The sequence below is a fragment of the Camelus dromedarius genome, chromosome 8 (genome assembly GCF_036321535.1).
Source record: "Camelus dromedarius isolate mCamDro1 chromosome 8, mCamDro1.pat, whole genome shotgun sequence".
NCBI classification, from domain to species: domain Eukaryota; kingdom Metazoa; phylum Chordata; class Mammalia; order Artiodactyla; family Camelidae; genus Camelus; species Camelus dromedarius.
Window position 1 is genome coordinate 83318677 of NC_087443.1, and position 6200 is coordinate 83324876.

A 6200-nucleotide genomic window follows, 5' to 3' on the forward strand; every position below is an offset into this window, starting at 1 on the left:
GGACGGTTAGCCCCTCCTCGGGGCACAGCCCCCCTTCTGTGCCCCTGGGCCCCTCAGGGAGCCCACCGTCCTTCCTTCCTGCCCTCGGCACCCCAGGCAGAACAGAAAGAGTGCCTCACCATCCAGACCAAAGAAACAGCATTAAACATTCCACACCATGTGTCAGTGTTGGCTCAGCCTCCTGAGTCCACCTGTGGAAGTGTTGCGACGTACTCCACCGGCAGGCAAAGTTTTCTGCGTATAGCAGTCCCCAGCACAGCCCCATCCAGGAGCCCTTCGCACGAAGGAGCTTCTGAAAGGATGTGGGCGGGAGGTCCGCTGTGTGCACGAGTGTTTGTGAATGTGCTGGCATGTGTGCGTTGTGCTCGAGGTGTGTGTATGCGTGCGTGTGCACACACAAGTCTGTCGTGTGTGGGTGTGTGTTGTGACAAGACGTGCAAGGGTGGGAACGTACTTCCGTGTGTGCTGTGTTTGTGAGTTGGGTGGTGGGCACGTGGATGAGCATGTGTACGCGTGTGAGTGTGGGTGTGTAGTGTGCCTGCGTCTGTGCCTCGTGCGTGGATCGCAATGGCTGTGAGCACGTGTGAGTGTGCACATGTGAGTGGGGGGGTCTGAGTGGTACATGTATGTGCAGTGAGTGCACGTGTGTGCTGCGTGTGTGGGCCCTTCACAGAGCAAGTGCGACGCCCCCAGCCATGGCCTCGCTGGGCGCACCTCTCTAACTTGCGGGTGGAGGCCCGGTGGCCGCACAAGGGCCTTAATCAGCCCTGAAGACTCAGGAGCAGGAGCAGGGACAGGGCCTCCTCCCAGCGGTTCCGCGAGGACGTGTCGCCATCTGACCCGAGGGTGGATGGGCGCCCGCTGCCTGGCCTGGAAATGCAGGCACGGCCAGCACCATGGGTGCAGGGAGACTTGGCACCATAACTGGATTAAGGGCACCCCGAAGACCCCCGACTCCTGCAAGAAGCCTGCTGAGCCGCCTCTGGGAGCCCCCGCCCCGGGGCTGCTGGTGTCTGCACAGCCGGGTCAGCGGTGGGTGGGCGCTGGACCGGGGCCCGGGCCACAGCTCTGCTCCTCATCCTGCCTGCCTGGCCCAGCTCTGAGAGGCCCAGACAGTCGAGGAGAGCCCTGGACTCCAGGAGCCCCCCGGGAACAGAGGTCAGCTCGGAGGAGTGAGCGCCAGGCAGGAGGGTGGGGCAGGCAGAGCCCAGGAGTGGCCTCCGGGGGGTCCTCGGGGCAGGATTCCATCCGCAAAGGCTGCCATCCAGGGGGCTCACTCATTGTACTGGGCTCCGTGCAGGGTGAGGGTGACAGCCGGCAGTGACTGCAGCTTTGGGAGGCCTGACCTCTGCCAGCCCGGGGGCCCTGGCAGGTGCACAGCCCCACATGAGCGGGCCACGTCTGCCCCATGGGCACCCAGTTCTCGTCTGCAGTTCTGCCCCTGCCCCACGACCCTCGGAGCCTCTAGGCAGGGGAGGGGGTGCTGCCAGGCCTCTGGCCTCACTGCTGCTAGCAGCTGGACATAGGCTGACCAGCCAAGACAGGCCTGAGCCCAGGGCAGTGGGTGTGCGTGCTCTGGCTCTGAGGACGGCCACTCCCTCCTGGGGGACCACTGACCAGCCTAGACAGCCCGGGTTCATCTCTGACCAGAGGCTTCGACAGAAGCTTTCACTGCATGATTTAGCATCAAATGGGCACCTTCGGGTCCTAATGCTGCCTGTTAGGTCCAACAACAAAGAATGTTCTGGAGACTGCAAGCTGGGGGGGGAGACTGGCCCTGACAGAGACCAGCTCTGCATCCCCCAAGAAGATGGGACAGAGGGGACGGGGCAAGAGCACAGGGAGCGGTGCCATGGGAGCCATGCCAGCTGTGGGGGTGGGGGATACGGTGCTGATGGGCACCTGGAGAGGCCAGTTGGGGGTGGGGAACAGAAAGGTCAAGTTGGAGGGTTATGGGGACCAACTCTGAGAGCTCTGGTCACTCAGGAGGGTGGGCGCCACAGGAAGGGGCGCACAGGAGGCCCCAGCATGAGTGAGAAACGCATTCCCCAGATGTGACCCTGTGGCTACTCCTGGGAGGCAGGTGTCCATCTCCCAGTGAGGCAGGTCTGCCTGCAGGCATGAGGGTGGGCGGCAGGAAGGCTCCCACTTCCAGCTCCACAGGGCGGCCCCTGAGGGCCAGGAGGGAGGGGCTGTTGGATGCAGCTGGAGCAGATCCGAAGGCCTGACATCAGAAGTGACCATGTCCCTTTGTGGATCAGAAACCCGGTGCCCGGGCAGGGAGTGGGGTGGGGAGGTGCAGGGAGGGAGAGGACCTCTCCGGAGGACAAACAGGGGAGAGCTGCAAAAGCAGGAGGACTCCCCACCACTGGTCCACTGCTGAGACCACCTCTCAGAAGCAGGGAGTGGCATCAGCAGGGCACGGCCAAGGGCAGGGGGACCAGAGCAGAAGGCTTGCGGCTGGGGGCGGGGGGCGGCGGTGCCCGGAGCCCCAGCCTGGGGAGCGAGGCGCTGTGGGGTCCAGCAGGAAGCACGGGCGGAAGCTGTGAACTCCTCGAGGGCGGGCTGAGTGAGGCACTCAGTGCACAGTCTAAGGGGCACAAAAACTCAGTAAGACGAGTAATGTGACATAATGTTTTTAAAAACCAAAATTGCTGAAAAAAAATTCATAATGACCAGCATCAAAATTGGAAGTGGAGGCAGAATCAGCGTGCCTGGTGGTTCCCCTGTGGCTTCAGGTCCCGCGTGGGTGTTGGGGACGCCGGGCCGACATGCAGCTCAGATGGACAGTCCACGTCCAGCATCCGCCGGGGCCCCGCCAGAGCCCACGGCCAACACAGCTCCAGGGAACAGCGACAGCAGGAGTGACCCAGAACCAGGAAAGGCGGGCGCAGGGGTGCTGGGCACACTGGAATCCACTGCAGACAGAGGGCGGTTTCCACTTACCTCTTCTACCACAAACACTCAAAACTAGAAAACCAGGATTGCTGAAGTTTGAGCAGGGCAGCTGGAAGCTTCCATTGCGCTGGCTGCATGGCTGGGACCGGAGGACAGGCGTGCGCACCACACTCCACAAAGTGCTGCCACATCTGAGCTGGGGGCCCATGGAGGGTGTGCAGCCCTGTCCAGCCCCACTGCGCGGGTCCCGGAACCCTCCCAGAGTGTAGACGGAGGTCACACGGACAGCAGCCAGGCCTCCCCCCCGCACTCCCGCCCACCTCAGTGCAGCTAGCTCACACGTTGGGACTCGTTCAGTGACCGGCCTTCCCTAGCTTGTCGCCCCCCCCCCACTTCCAGCTCAGACCATTCACGCTGGACGCTCTCCAGTGCCCCCCAGCCCCTCCGGGCACACCCAGGGCCCCTTCACCCTAAAGTCTCCACCCCCTGGCCTGCGCTCTGGTCTCTGCAAAACCCTGGTGACCAGGCAGCCCTAGCCGGGTGCCGTGCACGCAGCACCTGTCAAGCATTCAGCTCAGACTGGCGAGCAGTCTCGGAGAGGCCAAGTGACTTGCCCAGCCCCACACAGTCAGGATGGGCAGACCCACTTGTCTCCATGTCCCACTCCCCCGGTGTCTCCCTGGGCCCCACAGCATTCGCTGCTGCACCAGGTGAAGGAGGGACAAGGGGACTCATCCGTCAGCTGGGGACCTTCTCTGTGTGTCACCTGTGTGCCAGTGTCAGTCCCAGCTCACTGCCTGCTGCCCGCTGCACACACCCTCACAGCTCGAGAGAAGTTGGGAAGCTCTGGAGACCCCGCTGACCACCAGGTGGGCTGGGAACCCGGGGAGGGGCCCACCCGGAGCCACCAACGCCGAAGGAGGTGGAGGGGCGCCTCCCAGACCAGGGACGTGGCTTCGAGTGAATTCTTAAGGTGAAGCCTCCTTCGAGGCCTCCAGACTGAGGTCGTGGGGTAAAGACAGCGAACAAGTGAAGAGACGGTTCTCTCATTTGCTGCAAATGCACCAGAATGGGCGGTGAGTACAAGCGCCTGGGAAGGGCCGTGAACTTGCAGAATCCACTTCACCAGCTGCCGAAACGTCCTGAACGGAGAACGCTGGCCTCAGGCTCTGGGGGAGGGCAAGGGCCACCCCCAGCCAGCAGAGGAGGTCACGGCCGGCAGGCCCCACAGGAGCCCGGGGAGGAGGACAGGCCTGAGCTCCCAGTGAGGGGAGGAGCCCGTGCGCCGGTCAGACACTGGGGGACCCGGACCAGTGCGTCCCACAGGGACTTCTGGGAAAAGGAGAGGAAATAAGCCGCAATCAAAGAACAACTGACGGTGGAAATCAGAAAGTATTTTGACTTGAATGTTAAGGAAAATATGGCGCATTAGACCTTGTCGTTTGATCTGAAAAGTTCTCCCCACAATAAAAGAAAGCTGTGCCTACGTGAGGGGCAGGTGTTAACCGGACCCCTTGCAGGGGCCATTTTCCAACACACACAAACATCAAACCATTATGTTGCACACCTGAAACCGAACAATGTCATTATATGCCAATGGCACTTCAACTAAAAAGGTTTTAACCTTGTCTTGCTAAAACTGTGCTTAGAGAAAATGCATAGCTTTACATAAATTACATCTGAGTAGGAAAAAGATGACAGTGAGTTACGCATCTATCTCAAGAATTTAGGAAAATAATAGTAAATTAAACTCTCCCCCAAGTCCACCAAAAAAAATAGTAAAGAGAAGGAATTAACAAAGTAACATATTATTTGACAGAGTTGCACAGTCAGCATCACCCTGGCAGACCCGCCGGAGACGAGAGAAGGAGCCGGCAACAAGGGGGGGGGGGGGCTGGGGGTCACCGCAGACCCACCGACACCAGCGAGGTGCAGACAGCGTGATGCCTGCAACTTCCAGCCAAGCTAGGAAAGCACAGCTTCAGGACCCTGACGTAAGAAAGTGTAGAGGCCGCTTAAGAGCTGTGTGACCACTGAAGACCCGAGCCAGTTGCCTAAAGCCTTCCCGTTAAGGGAGAGCCTTGGGTCCAGGTGGCCCGACCGCATCACCAGAGAACTCCACGGACGTTTGAGAAAGAAGTCACGTGGCTTTTACAGGGTCCCTTCTGGAGAAGGGACCCCCAGTTGTTTCATGAGGTGCACGAAGCTCGCTCCCACAAGGACATCGTGAGAAAGACAGTGACAGCCAGTGGAAGTGAGCGCAGCGGTCCTTCACAGAAGCCGGCCAGTCAGCTGGAGAAGCGCCTGCCGGGGAAGCAGAAGCAGCGTCTCAGTCAGGTGATGCGCCCCCGCCTGAGCAGGGGGCTGTCACCTGCTGCTCAGTCGTGATGCTTCAGCAGGGCGCTCCTCTCTCCCTCGACGTCATGACCGACAGCTGTCGGTGCTTCCCGCAGCCCTCTTCTGGGGCCTGGGGTCCGCCCTCCGTGGGCTGTGACGCCCCTGGCTTGGGGTCGGCTCCCCCACCAGCTGACAGTCTTGCCTGCGTCCTGTCTCTGTCCCCAGAGCCAAGGCGCTCGGAGGCGGACCCCCAGCCACCGAGTCCAGCTCTGAACTCCAGGCCGAGACCGCACCTGGATGTCCACCAGGACAGCAAAGACCACCAGTTGTTGGGGCGGGGGGACCCCCGCAGTCAGGCTTGGGGAGGCAGGTGGTTTAGCCTGGGGAGCTCACACTGTGATGCCATCAGAATCACACAGTGTTGGGATGGAAAGGTGGGGAGGGGGTTAGAGACGCAGCTCCTGACCAGCCACTGGTGGTGGTGGGGTTGTCCTCAGGGGCAGACAGGAACAGGGTCCCCTCCCTCACTCTCCCCACCTCTAACAGGGGCCCTGCTGGCTCTGTCCACAAGGGGACCCCAGTCTTGCTCATTCAGGGGTGAGACTTCGCATTTGGAGTCTTTGCTCCCAATCAGGCCTGTTACAGGGCGGAGCAGCTGGACTGGGGACCGTCATGCGTGGGGACCTCGGCCCATCCCCCAACACTGGCAGGCGGCCCTGTGGCCAGAGCAGGTGCCCGGGGCGTGTGGAAGCAGGGGACGCAAGCCCTCGGCCCGTCTGTGTCACCTCCTGGGAACGGTGAGCTCACTCTCGCCAAGCCAGTGACTTGGTCGCACATTTGCGTTATTACAACAAGGAGCAGCAGATCCACGTGATGTCCTTGAGTGAAAGGAGGAGCAGTGCTGGTCGGGCCCTGGGGAGGTGGGGCCACACGGTCACTTCAACGGAGAAGATGTGCACGGGACC